This window comes from Nymphalis io, chromosome 22 (genome assembly GCF_905147045.1).
Source record: "Nymphalis io chromosome 22, ilAglIoxx1.1, whole genome shotgun sequence".
In the NCBI taxonomy this organism is placed as follows: domain Eukaryota; kingdom Metazoa; phylum Arthropoda; class Insecta; order Lepidoptera; family Nymphalidae; genus Nymphalis; species Nymphalis io.
Window position 1 is genome coordinate 3,246,196 of NC_065909.1, and position 20,038 is coordinate 3,266,233.

General features: G+C 33.8%; 1 protein-coding gene across 2 annotated transcripts in view; it reads left to right on the plus strand.

Annotated features, from left to right (window-relative positions):
• The window catches only part of LOC126777051 (uncharacterized), a 99,080-nt gene that overhangs the window by 17,575 nt on the left and 61,467 nt on the right, over window positions 1-20,038 (plus strand). Inside the window, exon 1 of one of the 2 annotated variants that reach the window (XM_050499905.1) lies at window positions 6,452-6,877. The exons of the other annotated variant lie outside the window; for it this stretch is intronic. The gene's annotated coding sequence lies outside the window, so the exon portion shown is untranslated. Of the gene's footprint in view, window positions 1-6,451; window positions 6,878-20,038 lie in introns of those variants that run through there. 2 annotated transcript variants of the gene reach the window in all.

The following is a 20,038-nucleotide window of genomic DNA, read 5'->3' on the forward strand; positions in this document are numbered from 1 at the left end:
AAAATATAATTTTATTAACCTTATTGTATACGTAAGCGAAATATTACTCATCTGCTAATGAGAATTTTCTGACAGAAAAACCCAATAACTTTTATTGGTTTGATCTGGGAATTGAACCCTGGACATCCGGGTCTGCGGCATTACATCAAGCCACTTAAGAATGCTTATACTATGGTACCATGGTAATAGTGAAATTAAAATATGTACCGCGAATAAACTCTATGACGTCATTCCTTTAATAGTAATAATTTAACAAATATAGGATGAATGTTTAACATCGTATTGTGATTAAGTTCTTGAGTCTTAAAAACCTAAGTAAAATTGTATTATTTGACCTGTGGTAGCAGCCAGTCTCATTCTCTGTCCCGGAGCCCCGTGACGGCCACACTTTTTTTCTAAATAATATATATTTTTAAATATTAATAAGCAGATATAGCCTAGTGGTTAGAACGCGGGAATCTTAACTGATAATCGTGGATTCAAATCCACTGAATTTTCATGTGTCAATTTGTGTTTTTATTTCATCTTGTGTTTAACGGTAAAGGAAAACATGAGATACACATGTGTATTCCACCAACCTCAATTAGAGCAGCGTGGTGGAATAAGCTCCAAACCTTCTTCACAAAAAGGGAGAGGTGGCCTTAGCCCAGCAGTGGGACATTTACAGGCCGTTACTGTACTATTTCTTACAGTGGCGATGTCTCGTCGGGTGATTCATCGGCCATTCTATTCAGATATCAATTTAAAAAAATTATAATGAAATTGGTTGATATTCAGTCGTAACATCTGACGCACATAGCAATGAAGAAATAAATAATGATATACGAAGTTTATTAGATATCGTTTACATTTTATCAGTCTGAGTAATAATTTACCTGACATCCATTTATCTTTTTTTTTATCTATGCTTATTTTTGACAAGAACACCATCAATGTGATTCATTGCCGAACGATTAAACAAATCATTATATTGATATTGATTTGCAATTAAGCATATGATCATGCAACTAATTATATAATTAGCTATATAATCGGCTAATTATACCGTAATATAATTTTAAAATTATTGGATTATAAAATAACTACTATATAAACATATAAACATATCGAAATTACTACTACTAATAACATATTGTATTAGGTAGGTCCTTACATATGAAATTGGCGTTTTGTACGGGAGGAATATAAAGTCATTATTTTTTTTGTAAAATATATTTAATTAATCAAAGTATGCACCGTTGTTATCTATGCACTTTTGCCATCTCATAGGTAGTTCATTGATCCCTTTACTAAAAAAACCATGGGGGCGAGAATCAATAAACTCTTTGAAGGCGAGATGAATTAATTATAATTAAACACATGAAAATGCAGTGATGCTTGCCCGGGTTTGAACCCCCGATCTTGGCTAAAAGAAATATTAACCAAACCTTAAATCGCCAATGCGTTACCATCTTTAGGAACTAATATTTTATATCCTTTGTAGTTTCAATGATCAAAAACTAGAAACGGTACTTATATAATAATTACGCGCCTGTTACAACTAGTTAAATGTTTAGGTTTAATGATGAGGTAAATAATATAAATATACGTTTCATATTTAAATGGTTTGTAATTGTATTTGATATAACATTATATATTAAATTGCTTTGTAATACGTGTTACATGGAGCTGGTTTACATTAAGTCAGACCGATATATTTGTCTTTTGTGTATCATCATATTCAGCCCGCATTAATCCACTGCTGGACATAGGCCTCCTCATAGGCGCGCCAGTTCTCCCGGTCCTGTTCTAGTCGCATCCATTGAGCACCCGTCATCTTCCTAAAATCGTCCTCGTCGTCTTTTGTGTATGTTACGTAACATTAGATTTGATAATATTTGTTACAATTTCTAAAAATTGATGGGAGGTCTTTATGCTCTGGATAGGAATCACCCACAGTCCTCAAGTATAATTTACTGCTACTTAATTATCAATATTTGTAATGTATTGCGTGGTTTTGGCAGTCAAACAGAGCCATTTCATAACAAGCCTTCAGGTCGCTGTACGGGTTATTTTTAGGGTGTGATGACAATTTAATATGTTAACAAAAAGATGCTCTGAAGACATTATAGCTGTTTGATATTTTATACGTTTCACGATTTATTTGTCGTGATTATATCACGTTTTCGTTATATTAGATCGAAGACATTCGTTGCCAAGAAGCGAACGTAACGTGCCAAGAAAATTTGGACATATTTTGACATAGAAAGTGCAATCTTTATTTAAAATAAATGATACAGCGTTTAATTTATTTTAAATGCGCGCTCTGACATTGATTTGAATGTTGATTATGTGAATAATAACTAAATAATAAGTTGGAAATAATTTAAAGCCGAATAAGGAAATAATTCAATATTGAATCAAGAACAGTTGAAATACGGCGAAGTTTTGTGGAATAATAATAATATCCTGGGACATTTTTCACACACGACCATCTGATCCCAAATTAAGCTTGTACAAAGCTTGTGCTATGAGAACCAGACAACTGATATACTACATATACTACTTTTCTTTTGTAAATACATAATTATATAGAAAATTACACCCAGACTCAGGACAAACAGACATGTTCATGCACTCAAATGTCTGTCCTGGGTGGGAATCGAACCCACAACCTTCGGCGTGAAAAGGCAAGTATCTACCAACCACGCCAACCGGCTCGTCAATCGAATCAATTTTGTATACGAAAACATAGGAATGAGATCGAGTATCGAGAAGTTCGTGTAAAGGACGAACTGTTGAAATCTGAAATACTGGGTTCAAGTGCGCTCTTAATGCATTCACTATTGCCTCCGAAAGTAAAACTGACTACGCTTTCATATACCCGTTATCTATACAGCCATTATTTCATATTTAAAACGTCTGGCTTAATCTCCTATGTTAGTGAAGTTTTAAATTCATAGATACCTAACTTTATAAACTCCAAACGAATTATATTTAGGAATGAATCCACACGATGATTAAATCATCATCAACATTTCATAATCTAAACTTTTATTATAAATGCGAAAGTAACTCTGTCTGTCTGTTTGTCTGTTACGCTTTCACGACTAAACCCATTATTTTAATGAAATTTGTTACGCAGTAATTTTGAACCTCAAAGACGACATATCCTACCCGCAACCTCCACGGGTGGAAACTAATAATTAATATCTTTGCTTAGCTCTTTATATTGTTATTAGATTATCTCGTTCGGAAACAAAAAGGAAAGTATAAGCATGTGCCACTTCCGAAACAGTGAGTTTATGATGTTAACTTATCATTATTGATAGTACAGCAGGTGTTCCACCTTATCAGCCCAAACACTATTATCTCGACCTTTATTGGCCAAATCATACGGTTGCTGAAAAATGGAAATTATTTGATTACGGTAATGCGCATTATTTTGTTGTAATGCAATAATGACTTTATTATATTTTATCGGTGTGTTGTTGGCCAAGATGGCCGAGATGGCCTAGTGGTTAGAACGCGTGACTCTTAACCGATGATCGTGGGTTCAAACCCGAGCTAGCACCACTGCATTTTCATGTGCTTAATTTGTGTTTATGATTCATCTCGTGCTCAACGATGAAGGAAAACAACGTGAGGAAACCGGCATGTGTCTAATTTAATTGAAACTTTGCCACATGTGTACTCTACCAACCCGCATTGGAGCAGCGTGGTGGAATAAGCTCTAAACCTTCTCATCAAAAGTGAGAGGAGGCCTTAGCCCAGCATTGGGATATTAACAGGCCTGTGATGTGTTGTTATAATGAAAGCAATGCTGACCAATGTTTAAGCCACGCCCAACTATTTATAGCCAATATTATTGTATCAGAATTTCTCGACGGTATTTTTTTATGTAAAAATTATTGTTTTTATATTCCTGTTTCTTAACCTAAAATAACACCTAACCCCATTACGCGGGCACAGCCGCAGGAGGTATCTAGAATTAAAATATATGAATGCGATTTGTGCTCCACATAGGTTAACAAAATAGAATATACGCAGAGGAATCGATATTAGTAGCAATATCTCAGTATTATAGATTCTAAGGTTGTCTGTTTGTAAATAGGCCAAAGGCTTTACATGCTTTCCGAGGCACGATAGTGTACACACTTCCAACTTCCAGACTCCGGGCTGTTACTTAGAATCCTAGACAGAAAACCCCAATAAATATTGACCCGACTTGAGATGATAAAAATATCCCATGACCCAAGTCAAGATAGAATACATATTATTTATAACTATGTAAATTATTTTTGGTGTAGAAAATATATAACAAAAATGTAACGAAATTTTAACACTTCCGATTAATTAAGTTTCATTTCATTCTTATCATTATTGATAGTAAGCCAGGTGTTTATCAGTTTTTAAATTATATAGAATTTCATATAAGACCATACGGTTATTGAAAAATGGAAAGTATTCGGAAAATTTAATTGGGCAACCAATATATCGGTTCATTCTTTAAAGGTCGGCAACGGACGCAAACCCCTGGAGGGTTTGCAGATGCCGGTGGTCACATCAGATCAGCCTCTTGCCCGTCCGCATTTTACATAAAAAAATCATATAAGCGGGCGCCCGTAGAAAACTAGCAATTTGTCAAATAAATTGAGATCATAATATTCTCCCAGTCTATATGTCTGTTTGTGCACGGAATGGTTTTTGAAAAAATTTCGCTAATAATGTTGAGCATAATAATTCGTGTCAATATTTATTTATTTATTTAGACTCACCAACATGACATACGGTAATAATTACGAATTAATTATAATATAAGTAATATTAAGTTAAAAAGATACCAGTGTAATATTATGTTATTATTGCTTTTACTTCAATGAATAAATGTAATGATATGAATGATATGCAGTTTTTGACGATATGTTAATAGGAAATAATTTCAAGGGTTAGCCAAGAAGTGACTCAATATTTCGAATCGAAACGAACGAAATATAAGTCATTGTTCGTATTAATATTTCCAAATTTTATGTATTTCTTTATTTCCTTTGTCGTCGATTCGGTTTTGAATTTCAAATTGAATCGCATAAATTTTATAAGGAATTCATATATCTGAATAACTGCTTAAGCGACTGTCTAACTTTATTTGAATTGAATCAATCAATCGGTCATTACGGCTTTTACTTTCTATATTTTTTTTTGTTATGTAATTCAAAAGACGCAGCGTCTAGACAGGGTTGCCAAGTTAACTGTAAAAATACATCCGTCTGCTTTGGCTGGGGAGTGACAAACGTGCTGATGACGTAAAACGATGACGTCATTTTTAATTACATTACATTGTAAAGGCAATGTTCATGAAATAATATATGTTTTATTTTAGCTGTGTAACTAAGCCTAAGATGATAGCCATAGGCATAAAAGAAAAAATGTTATTTAATTATGAAGATGCATGAAGCACTATTGTTTTTATTAATTTTAGAAGATTCAATTAAATGTAATTCTGCTATCGGCACCGGTTTGGAATTTAGGTTCCATAAAACCGACAAAAAACTGTAGTGGTTATTACTACTCCAGCTTTTATTAATTAAATAATGTAATTAATTGTTGAAAGTTTTCAACCATTTCAAATTATTCGTTCGGTATGACCGTAATTTATATAATGATTTGTTATTAGTGTATACATACAAATATTATAAATGCGAACGTAACTCTGTTCGTCCGTTACGCTTTCACGGCTAGAACATTGAACCGATTTTGATGAAATTTGGTATGAAGCAAGTTTGAAGTTCGAGGGAGGACATAGGCTACTTTATATAACAACCCCTCCCACCTCCCCCCTCTACCTATATTGCAGGCGAAGCCGCGAGCGAACACTGGTATAATATACGCATAAAAGGAAGTTTTAAAATTCTGTTAGGTTTTATTATGTCGCGTTAATTATTTTTTTATAATGTAAATACATTTTTATAACGTAATGTGAAGACGTAAAATGTCTCTCATAAAGCATGTTTAATAGTTTTATTGATATTATTATCGTTTCGTCTTTTCATTGGTCTAGTGCAAAAGATTTATTGGGATTTCCGCCCGCTGCTTCGCCCTCTTAATAGGAGGGGGGGGGGTACGTGTTAGGTAAGACATATCCTTATCTGTATATCATAAAATGTATGATTCTTTTACTAGAATTGTTCCACTAGCATGTTTTAGGAAGAATTTTTTAATTAAATGCTAAGCTACCATTATCATCTTATCGATTTAACAATTAGGTTTAATATTTTCGTTAATTTTAATTTTATCTTTCCTTTTTTAAATATAGAATGCGACAAGACTATTATTTTTCAGTCTCGTACGTTAATGGCTGAACCAGTGTCAAAAGTCAACGCACCTAAAAATAAAAAAGAACAAAGACAGTGTCACACGTATAGAATAAATACATATGATTTACTCCTATTGATAACACTATTAGCGTTATGTCGAGTTTGGCGCGCAGTCGAGTTGCGATACTCGTACCGGTCTATCATACGTTCGTAACGCGTTTATGATTGTAACGCGCATCACTATTGCCTCTAGTGTTCGAAATATGAATATTTAAAAAAGAATTAAAGAGTTTATAGTGTCGCATTTATTATAATTATGAATAAGTTTTTTTTTTTTTTTACACATTTGAAAGTTGTTAGTTAAAATCTGTTTTGTATTCAATAAATGTTATAAAAACGGGTTCTTTATAGTGTCGTGTGTCAGTGTTTATTCGTTTTAAAGATTTAATTCGATTTATAATTATTGTGAATGACTTTGATGTCAGAGTGAAATAGCAATTAGGAATTTTGGCGGCTTTTTTTCTTGGCAACAATTACGCTTTTCATTCTACAATTGGATTTGGATTGTTTAAGAATGTGTTCAAGTGAGTATTAATATTTTTAATAATGTTTTAAAGAATTTTCTAGAAACATACTTGAAACGTTCTAAAGTTCTTTTTTTAATTTTTTTTAATCGATTTACAAATGTTTAACTTTTTTATATAGGGAAACGTGGAAATTTATAACGCGTTGATTTTCATGTAGGGTTTTTTTTTTATAATCAGAGAAATTATATTTAATTACTTAATAAGAGTAACTACCGAGTTTCTGGTCGGTTCTTCTCGGTAGTATCTGTATTCGGTTTTTCGTTTAATCGTGAATAAAATAAAATAATTCACCTACATTAGATAAAACGCAAAATCTCATCTAAATACTAAAAATTTAGTCAAATCGTTAGAGCCGTTTCCGATATACGCAAAATGTATTTAATAATATAAAAAGAATTGCTCGTTGTATATTATAAAGATAAGTAAATTTTGTGTTTGTATTGTAATTTCCATGTTATTTGTCTTTTGCCGTGCATATATGCTTATATTATTATATGCTTATATATATTTATATCAATCTCTCATTAAAAACCCAATATAGAACAACAATATTATTTTAGAGTTTTCAGATTCCATTTAATGATAAAGCTTTAATCATGGACTTTTGCATAAAGGCTACCTTATAATATACAAATCACGCATTGCGAATCTATTGTTGTCTCCTGTGCCTGCAATTACACCCCTCTCGCCGTTAATCCGAAGCCGAGATGGCCCAGTGGGAAGCCGAGATGGCCCAGTGGTAAGAACGCGTGAATCTTAACCGATGATCGTGAGTTCAAACCCGGGCAAGCACCACTGAATTTTCATGTGCTTAATTTGTGATTATAATTCATCTCGTGCTTTACGGTGAAGGAAAACATCGTGAGGAAACCTACATGTGTCTAATTTCACTGAAATTCTGCCACATGTGTATTCCACCAACCCGCATTGCAGCAGCGTGGTGGAATAAGCTCCAAACCTTCTCCTCAAAAAGAGGAGAGGAGGCCTTTAGCCCAGCGGTGGGACATTCACAGGCTGTTACGGTACGCCGTTAATACTAAAACATTATTATATTGTGGTGAGACAGAGGAATAAAAAAAAAGTAATAAATGTATGCGTTATATACTTCCGAATGCTGGGATAAGGCCTCCTCTTTTGCTGTGGAGTTCGACCACGTTCTTCCAATATGGGTCACTGGATACACGTGTGGCGCTTTGTCACACGTGCATGCTTCATATTTAAGCACATGAAAATCCATCGGCGCTTGCCCGATTTGAACCCGCATCGTTCGGTTGAATTCACGTGTGCTAACCCCTGAGTCATCTTAAATAAATAGAAATCTTATAATCTACTTAGCAAATTTCCTTTTATGCGCATTATAGGCAGGGCCAATATAAAGTTGTAGCGCCTACGTCATCAAACATGGCGTTGAGGAAATTATAGACTTAGGTTAAATTTTTCTTTTTTTTTTTATAGAATAGGAAGGCGGACGAGCATATGGGCCACCTGATGGTAAGTGGTCACCACCGCCCACAGACATTGACATTGTAAGAAATATTAACCATCGCTTACATCGCCAATGCGCCACCAACCTTGGGAACTAAGACGTTATCTCCCTTGTGTCTGTAGTTACACTGGCTAACTCACCCTTCGAACCGGAACACAACAATACAAAGAACTAATGTTTTGCTGTAGAATAAAGTTGTAGCGCCTACGTCATCAAACATGGCGTTGAGGAAATTATAGACTTAGGTTAAATTGTAACACTACGTAGTTTCTACGTTTTGCAATGCGTAGATTATAGATTGAAGCCGAGATGGCCCAGTGGTAAGAACGCGTGAATCTTAACCGATGATCGTGAGTTCAAACCCGGGCGAGCACCACTGAATTTTCATGTGCTTAATTTGTGTTTATAATTCATCTCGTGCTTCACGGTGAAGGAAAACATCGTGAGGAAACCTGCATGTGTCTAATTTCACTGAAATTCTGCCACATGTGAATTCTACCAACCCGCATTGGAGCAGCGTGGTGGAATAAGCTCCAAACCTTCTCCTCAAAAAGAGGAGAGGAGGCCTTTAGCCCAGCGGTGGGACATTCACAGGCTGTTACGGAATACGGATTATAGATATAATTATGTATCCTTTAATATCAATATTAATGTAAATTTAACTACTTCGTTTCTTTAGTACTTTGTCTATAAGGCCGCATATGTAGAATACCTACCCTGTCTAGGAAGTTACTCGGTGGTAGGGCATTCTGGGGTTCGCATGGGTAGGTACCATCTACTCATCAGTTATTCTACAGCAAAACATTAGTTCTTTATATTGTTGTGTTCCGGTTCGAAGGGTGAGTTAGCCAGTGTAACTACAGGCACAAGGGAGATAACGTCTTAGTTCCCAAGGTTGGTGGCGCATTGGCGATGTAAGCGATGGTTAATATTTCTTACAATGTCAATGTCTGTGGGCGGTGGTGACCGCTTATCACCAGGTGGCCCATTTCCTCGTCCAGCTACCTATTCTATAAAAACAAAGTTCTGATACGTGTATCCACCATCCCGCTCTGGATTAGCCTAGTGCAATGAGTTGCTAATTTAAAAAGTAAAGATACTAAGGATGAATGTGATAAGTCACAAAGTTGTAATTTTATAAAATGAACTTGAGCGTTTCATTTATTATTTTGCGAATATTTTAACGTATGTGTGCTTTTGAAATACGTATACTATATTGTGTGACATATACTGTTGTAGCGATTTATATTATCGGTGAAAAATTAAATAAAACTAATTAAACAAATTTCAGTAAATGCCCAAATAGAAATTAATTAAATTTTTTTAAAGTAACGAAATAGGGACATATTTTTTAATACATTCGTATGAAAATCTCAAGGAAATATGTTTTAAGGACAAGACCTTCGAATGTTACATGAACAGAAAAAAAAATACAGTTATATAAAACCTTCATCCGCTAATGTGTTCAATTATGAGAAAATTATAAAAGAACAATATAAACCTACGTAAAAGTAATCTAAGAAAATATATACCAGTAAATATTTATTTAAAAACGCTATATAACAATAGTGACATAAATTTTAATCAATTTAATGCCTTTACGTGAAATAAATTCATTTAAACTGAACAGAACATGAAGGGTCCTACACAGCAGTTGCACGTTTAAATTTAATTATCAAAATGAAATTAACGGAAAATAACTAAACAAAATAATAATACATAATTCCATTAAGTTATATTTTCAAGGTAATAGAATAATATGAAAGTGGTATTTTTTTTTCGATTGTTTCTTTGATGTTCTCCGGATTAATATTTTATTAAGCTTTGTGCAGGCCCGTCATGTTAGGTATTAGTTAGTATTTATCATTCTACCAACCTGCATTGGAGCAGCGTGGTGGAATAAGCTGTAAAACCTTCTCCTCAAAAAGAGGAAAGGAGGCCTTTAGCCCAGCAGTGGACATTCACAGGCTGTTACGGGTTTATCATTCAAGTTCAACCGTCAAATGTTAATAATTTGTATGTTATTTGTATAATGTTTAATATTCAAAATGTATCGTATAAGTTGTAGGGGTCATTGTTATTGTCGTCGTATTATAATAATTCAGTTGCCGCGGTAGCCATATTTGATTTGGCAGTTACGTCAAATCATTTTTATTTTTTTATGTATAACTCGTTTCCAACCCGCTTTAGTTGTATTAGTCATGTCCCTTTTCTGTAGAAAATTTCGTGATAATCGATTGAGTAGCTATGACGTGAATATATGAACAAACAAAAAAAAAAAACAAACAAACAAACTTACATTAAATATTTATAATATTAGTCAAGATCTTGTGTAATCTATCGTATTCGTTATGGTTTCGTGATAAAATGGCGTTTTTAAAGTCGGCGTTTTTAAAATTTTTTATAGCAATTTTGGAATTAAAATGTCGAAATATTTTTGTATTATAACTGACCGAAACAGCCTGTGAATGTCCCACTGCTGGGCTAAAGGCCTCCTCTCCGCATTTTGAGGAGAAGGCTTTGGAGCTTATTCCACCACGCTGCTCCAATGCAGGTTGGTGGAATACACAGGATTTCAGTGAAATTAGACATGTATCATGTATTATAAATAAAGATATATTATTAATGACTGGTTTTAGTGCAAAATATATCCAACTTAGTAAATAATGTGGACTATGTAAATTATTATTAAGTTTTTTTTTTAAATTTGATTGGAACAGGCTATTGTTAGTCTAGAGCTCATTTAATTTGCATATATATATGATTTTTTTTTTTTTTTTTTTATATAGAATAGAAAGGCGGACGAGCATATGGGCCACCTGATGGTAAGTGGTCACCAACGCTCTTAGACATTGGCATTGTAAGAAATGTCAACCATCGCTTACATATCCAATGCGCCACCAACCTTGGGAACTAAGATTTTATGTCCCTTGTGCCTGTAATTACACTGGCTCACTCACCCTTCAAACCGGAACACAACAATATCAAGTATTGCTGTTTTGCGTTAGAATATCTGAATATCTGAATAGCAAGTCCTTCCAATCGCTTTTAATAAATTTAATAGCTCTTTTTTCGATTTATGTAAATTTCGAATGAATTCAAAGGTAACATATGATTAGCACGATGAATATTTTATGAGTTACTTAACAATGCACAAAGACGTCGATCTTTCGAAACGTTTGTTAAGTTTGTATTAACAAATGTATAAGTTTCGAATGTATTTATCCAACATATATAATGAACTATTTGTTTTGCGCGGTTTCGTCCCAGCTAAACGGTCCTGCGTTCGCGTGGGTGGTAGTGCGACGTTTAATAACCGCGTGATGTTTAATAACCTTCCTAAATATTGGGCAACCAAATGTACAGTACAGTAACAGCCTGTGAATGTCCCACTGCTGGGCTCTTCCACCTCCTCTACCTTTTTGAGGAGAAGGTTTGGAGCTTATTCCGCCACAGTGCTTATTCTTTCACCGTCAGGCACGAGATGAATTATAATCACAAATTAAGCACATGAAAATTCAGTGGTGCTCGCCCTGGTTTGAAGCCACGATCATCGTTTAATATTCACGCGTTCTTACCACTGGGCCATCTCGAGTTGTTTTTATAACTATATGTAAAAGTTTTTTTTATATACCCGAATAAAAACAAGCAAATATTTCAACTTTATTATATAACCGTAACAGCCTGTGAATGTCCCACTGCTGGGCTAAAGGCCTCCTCTCCTCTTTTTGAGGAGAAGGTTTGGAGCTTATTCCACCACGCTGCTCCAATGCGGGTTGGTAGAAATTATGGTATTATATAAGTATGTTATTAATTAAAGATAAAAATATTCATAACTCTAAATTTATTAGATATCATTAGAAGATTTCTTGATCCATACGATTGCATTGTAAAAAAAAAGACGCGCGCTAATTTAAAGCCGCCATTTTGTTGGTGGACAGTAAAGTAAAAAAGTAATTCATTAATTTTATTGGCGCGACTTTTTGTTTCGTTGAATGTGTTCCTTGGATTTTTAAGAATAACTTAGTGAGTTTTTTTTTCATCAATTTGAATGATTTTGTGTTCTATTTAAAAAAAGACCAATTTCGGGTTTTTTTTTAACCGGTTTCACTTGTGCTCAATATATATTATATGCACAGATCGAGAAATTCGAATTATATCTTTATATTTTTGATTAATAATACTTCTACTCATTCTGATATTACGCAATTAGTTAAATCTTTTGCTAATTAATATAATTAACCTACTCAATTATCAACTTAACTACTTAGTTATCAAATGAATAACTGTAATAAAAAAGTTAAAGGTTGAAAATTATTTTATTTATAATTAAAGAAAAAATGTATATAAGTAAATATGTTAAAACAATTCATTATCAAATGTGTTCATGATTATATTAATATTTGCGTTTTTGTTGTTTTAATAGCCTTGGAATTATTTTATCAAACAACAGGGCATGAAAAATGCTTCTGCCAAAAATTTTGGCATAATTAGGTGTATAGGTATATTTATTTATCATTCGGGGATCCGTAATGAAGTCTTTGTTAATATTATAAATGCAAAAGTGAGTTTGTTTAGGTTTTTTTTTTTAATAGAAAAGCGGATGTAAATATGGGCCACCTGATGGTAAATGGTCTCCATCACCCACAGACATCGGTGCTGTAAGAAATATTAATCATTCATTACATTGTCAATGAGCCACCATCCTTTGGTACTGAGATCTAATGTCCCTTAAGCCTGTTGTTACACTGGTTCAATCACCGTTAAAACCGGAATACACCAATACTGGGTATTGCTGGCGGTATAGTATGTCATGTGTAGGAGATACTTGCACAAAGTTTCCACCAAGTCCTACCATCAAGTAAGTTGTTACGCTTTCACGTCTTAACTACACACCTGATCATCATGAAATTTTACATATTTTGTCAGGGATACAGAAAAGGGTTTACCACCTCTCACACCCCTCCGACGCGGACAAATCCGTATATTATATTTTCATTTTCATTTTCAACGGTATGTTTGGACCAATTGTACGCATTAGTTTTCGTCACGTGTTTTTTTATCTTAAAAGACAGTAGACATGTTGTGGATTCGAAGTCATTCAGCTAGATATGTTTTAAGATAAAACGTAAAAATATGACAAGTGAATAAATTAATAATGTATGTTTAAAGATCAAACTGTGATACTGTACGTCATGGCGTAGAATAGAGATAAGAATTGCGGCACCAGTATTTCTCGTTGTATCGCCATTTTTTCTCTCTGAAATCCGCCCACGTGGTGATGTGATAGAATGGCTACTTCATTCGTTTATAATTTATCTGTATTAAATGTTAATTGATGCTAATGGATATAAAAAGTATATTTAAATATTTTTTTTATAAGTAAGGCAGGCATGCAAGTGGTCTGATGATAAGTGGTCGCCAACGCCCGTAATATTGGTGCCATATCGTTAATGCGCTACCAAACTTACTTACCAACAAGAGGAGATCAAACCTTGGCAAGCACTATTGATTTTATACGTTTAATTTGTATTTATAATTCATTTCGTGTATAATAAAATTCTTCCACATGCGTATCCGCCAACCCGCTTTGGAGTTATCGCAAAAATCTTCTGAGGGATAAGACATTGCCCAGCATATTGGATCATTGACAGTTTGCTATTGTTATTTACTCAAAACTCGAATACATAATTGTTTTCTGCTAACGTTACATACGTATATATAATGATGAATGAGCAATAAGAATTCAATATATTTGCGTAATTTTTCCGCTTCAGTATTTTAAGATGAAAGGACATGCAAAAACATAACGAGTAAGAAAAAGTTGCCAGAAGCAATGCCGGAGGTGAGATGCAACCAGTTTTAAATATATTGACGAGTTCATTGCACTCATAGTTTTTGCTTTATTATATATATATTATTAAGTTACAATATTTTTTTATTTAAAAAAAATATATTTATGAATGGATAATATTTTTTTCAATTCTCCTTTAATTGAAAGAATAAATTAAGCTTTTTCATTAAAATGACAGTCATATATAAATTAAAATCCATGTATGTATGTCCTCTTTGTGTTTCAAAAAAATTGATTCGATTGTAATAAAAAAATGGGTGAGTTATTCTGTGTATGCTGGAAAAGTTTCCTAGCCCAAAAAAACCAACATTTTCCTAAGTATTTTTTAGTAAGTTTGTTGTTCAATATAAATGTTTTATGTACACACTCATTGTACTCGTTCGAAGCCGGTTTGGGTAATTGGTCATGTTATAACTCGTAATTTTACTCGTAAAAAACGAGTGTTGAAATAAAAATAATGCGTTTTGTATAAACACGATTTCAAGTGCAAACTCGGGTCACGAATGTCACAAGCATGAGTAGGTAGGTACCTAAAAGCTGTTATCATACCACAGCACGCAGACACTTGATACGTTGTCTAACAATATATAATATATATTATACTATACGTCCGTTCCTACTTCGTACGGATATTTTTTTTAATAATAATGGTACCCGATCGCAGCGCCACCAATCGGATCCTTTCTAAATCATTCAGGGATTTAAACACACCCAAAAAAATATCAAAATCGATTCAGTGACATACACGCGTACAGAAGAATTATACATATAAAAATGTAGTTGTGTCCTCGTGATGATCATATTATGACCTTGTGAGCGCTCTTGATATATGGTTTATGTCGCACTATGTAGCTAGAGTAGCTCTTGATAAAGTAACAGTCGCAGCACCACTGTGAGATGTGTGTTAAAAACACTGTGAACATTTCCAAAGCAAGTTGTTTGTCGGCCGTACTCCGACAGAACACCAATCACTTATCGCCCAAACTCCAAGCAGCTCCAAACATTTATTTATTTTATTTATTTATTTATTAGGGAAACATACAGCATATCGTATATTACAACTTAATATAATAATCATATTTTAACACTTATGCCAGTTATGTTTCCACTACTGTTTTAACAGGGAAGTGGACTAATTTTGATGTTACATAAAATATAACTATTTATGACAAAGTAAAATTTTAACGTAAATATGGTTATGGTTAATTACTAATAAGTGTTTTTCACAAGAATCAAATAAATTAATCAAATAAATTAATCTTACAATGTTCCCTTCCACATATACACTTTACTGGTGGTAGGGCTTTGTGCAAGCTCGTCTGGGTAGGTACCACCCACTCATCAGATATTCTACCGCAAAACAGCAATACTTGGTATTGTTGTGTTCCGGTTTGAAGGGTGAGTGAGCCAGTGTAATTACAGGCACAAGGGACATAAAATCTTAGTTCCCAAGGTTGGTGGCGCATTGGATATGTAAGCGATGGTTGACATTTCTTACAATGCTAATGTCTAAGAGCGTTGGTGACCACTTACCATCAGGTGGCCCATATGCTCGTCCGCCTTCCTATTCTATAAAAAAAAAAAAAAATACCCAACTATTATTTTTTTTATCAAAATTGAACGTCTAGAAATTCTCATGAAAAAACCTTATCATTGTATTACAACGATAACATTTGTAACGGTATAGAAGTCCATATCGTAACCGATCTCTCGGATTTATCTAATTAACCCAAAGGCCTTGACATTCGATATTTGTAAACAATCGTTCATGGCAGACATGATGAATGTTTTCGATATCAACTATTTCGCCTTCACCTAATGAATATTCGTATCTTGATCAGTGTAATCAGCTTTATAGTTTATATAATATATATATAATTATAAATTTATATAATCAGCTTTCATGTTAATTAACATTTTGTATGTTAGTACCGTTTTACAAAAAATATGTTATATATTTATTCGATATGTTTTGTTTGATTTATTTTATTTCAAGCAGCGATGGATTAAAGGTTTTTGTTTTTATAATATAGGTAAATGGACAGCTGATATACCTGATGGTAATTAATCAACACCACCCAAATAGATTGGCGCTGTAAGATTTCGTGATCCGTTTAGCTACACCTACACTACCGGAGAGAATATAGTCGCAGGACTCAATGCTTTCCGATGCACTGGAATTGGTATTTATTTGTTCACACACGCCCCAATAAAAGGTTATTGAACCAGGATTTCAAACAAGTAAATAATAAACAAACCATAAAAAGTATATACTTATCCTGTGAAAACAGTACATGGCTTACTACCATTAGGGCCGGTACAGTCTTACATAAGTATTATGTAGGATTTTGAACTATAAACAGTACCTTTATATATATAATGTATGTATACGCTTATTGAAAACCAAGATGGCCCAGTGGTAAGAGCGCGTGAATCTTAATAATAATAATATTTTATTTATTTCTTCACAAGAAGTTTACAAATTAACATTTAAATATCAGCTAAATAATGTGAGGACTGGTGCTTGCAATAGATAAACTGTTCTACAACACACCAGGCCTCCACTCCCGTTTATATGAACAAAAAAAAATGTATAAAGTGAGAAGTAAGAAATAATAAAGTATTTAAAATGGAACAAATATGATGTCCATGCTTATGTGAGCGTGTGTGCGCACGCGTGTATGTGTGTGTGTGTATTTTGCAATTAATTCAATTTTAAGGGTGTAAATAAACTATTTATATTTGTGTCATTTAGTTCCAAAAGGTACTTAAAGATGAATTGATTTAGTTGTCTGTTTGTGTTTTTCCTAAGTTTGAGCTTAGCATGTAATATGTTATATATTATAGGAGCCAAATAATTGTAGGATCTTTGGGCAAAACTTGTCCTAAAAAAGGGAACAGGACATTTATTAAGTCTTTTATCAGTAATCTGATTTATTAAACCTTCGCTATATTTGAATAGCTTACGTACATTCAAAACTTAAGTATCATACAATAATGTGGTTGAGTGGCGAATTGGAAGGGCCATAAGTACCTTTTTTGGTTAAGTGCACTTGTGCAACACCTCACCAAGCACATATGCAATAACTTATTAATGATTTTTCCAGTAGTTTTCTAATACGCCTAGAGATAAGAGAAATATGAAAATCCCATTTTAAATGTTCATCAATCTTGATACCAAGATCCTTGATGATAACACTATACTTATGTACTTGATCTTAACCAATGATCGTGGGTTCAAACCCGGACAAGCACCACTGAATTTTCATGTGCTGAATTTATGATTATATTTTATCTCGTGCTTGACGGTGAAGGAAAACATCGTGAGGAAACCTGCATGTGTCTAATTTCACTGAAATTCTGCCACACGTGTATTCCACCAACCCGCATTGGAGCAGCGTGGTGGAATAAGCTCCAAAACCTTCTCCTCAAAAAGGGAGAGGAGGTCTTTTGGAAACTCAAATGAAATATGATTATAAAGAAACATTATTTCACAAACTCCAAGGCTTTTGTTTGTCAATAAAAAGATTATAAATGCGAAAGTAATTCTGTGTCTATGTTACCTTGTCCCGGTTGAATCGATTTTGATGTGATCGATTATGAATATAGTTTGAATCTTGAATATATATAGTTTCCGTTTCTTATAACTTATAACGAATATTATTTAATTCAATTTCAAGTAAACGTATGTCACGTGTAGAAGCTAGATTTCTATATATAAGTATATGGTTAACGGAAACGTGTTTGTTTTGTGGTATAAACTCGTTTTTCAAGATCAATGCTCAACGGTCACAAGAAGATCTTTGAATAATTTGGGAAATTTAATTTTCTGTTATCCTAGTCGGCGCAGTGGATATACTCGTAACGCGATTTAAACAAAAGAATCTTGGTTCGAATCCGGGCGAGCAGTAATTTTTTTTTCGGCTTCTCTTTGTAGGTTTTTATTCGCTCAAGTTGTGTTCATGCGTTCAATTTCATTCTAACTGGTAGAGAACATCGTAAGAGCACCTACAATTTACATGTATGGTGACTTCCATTGTTGTAGCGTGGTGGAATACGTTCCTTACCATTTTAAAGGGAGAGGTAACTTTTGCCCCGCAGTAGGACTTTCTCAAGTTTTATTTTTCATTACATTTGAATTTAAAAGGTATTGTACCTTTTCAACTTCTTTATAATATAATTACTTTATAATTAAGGGATTATTGATACGGGTGGAAAACAGCTATTTTGAAATAATTATTAAAATTGTTTTTTTTGTCTTTTAAGTTTTAAAATCTTCAGGAAATAAAAGAAGTATTCGATTAAACCGTAATTGTATTGTTATTGTTTTATGTAAACAATAAAAATATGTATGTTCAAGTGGACCGAAATAACTGCCAAGGCTAGCGCTTTTACGTAACATCTACCTGCCCTACAATAATCGCATTTATTGCTGTCGACTATGAAAATATCGTTTTGTTTTAATGCTGTACTTAGATATAACGTGAGCCGTGTTTGCGCTGTGGCTAACCACTTGAATCATAATCGACGATATGGGCTTAAACCGGGGCAACTACCGTTTACTTGTGCATAATTTATATTTATAATTGTATTAATATTTCGTGCTCAGTGGTGAAGTAATATATTGCTAGGTTTGCATGTGTCAGATGAAATTCTGCGAAATGTGTTTCCACTAACCCGACTTGAAACAGCGCAGTGGAAAAGTTCCAAACATTCTCTTTCTGTTTTGTATAAATATTTTTCGGTTTTAAAATTAATTTCACAAAACCGGCCACGAGAACCGGTATCAAAAATAATTTGTAGATCAGGATTCTAGTTTTTTGTGTTTCCGTTGTGTTCAAGCTTGCTCCGTACGAAATTTGCTTAAAATCGATTCAGTGATTTTGTCGTAACATTCAGATACACAGAGTAAACTAAAACTACTCTTTTAGAAGAACAAAATATTTCTTGGACTTTTAAGTTAAATATATAGACTATTGTTCTTGTCTTTGAAATCATTGTATAAACCCAGATGATATAATGATAATGATATTTACATCCTTAAAGGAGGAATGGCAACCTCCTTTGTGGGATTCTCGTCCACTAATACCCAGCGATAATCATTCTCGACATTGATTCGAGAGAGGCCGTGAGATTTTGTTCATACAATTTACACATATACAATATAATTATATATATATATATATATATATATATATATAATATATAATTTACATATATATATATAATACATTCAACTCCTTTCTTTGTCGCACTTCCAAAAAATGGAATTCCTTACCAGCTCACGTGTTACCCTCCTCTTACAACCCGGGTTCCTTCAAACGAGGCGTGAAGAGGCATCTTGCTAGCCGGCAAGGCGAAGGCGGCTAGTGCAGAACGTTTTTCCCGTCTGTACTGGCCGTCGTCGCGTTTGGACTCTACTACCACTTACCATCAGGTGGAATAGAGTCATTTGCCCTCCCGGCGAATATAAAAAAAAATATATATATAACGCATCCGGCGCTTTACCCGTCCCGTGGTCCGACACTCTCGGTGTGTTCAATGGTACACACGTTATGTACTCGTACATACGTCTATCGTAATATATATTGTATACGTCATCATCATCATATTCAGTCCACATATTAATCCACTACTGGACATAGGCCTTCTCACAGGCGCGCCAATTCTCCTGGTCCTGTGACCGTGTGTGTGTTCTTTTATTTAAATCGCATTACGGGTATTACATCATAAATATGTTTACATAGGAATTATTTGCAGTAAATAAATGATGTATATAAGCAAGTTAAAAAAAACTACTGCACTAATGATAATTATG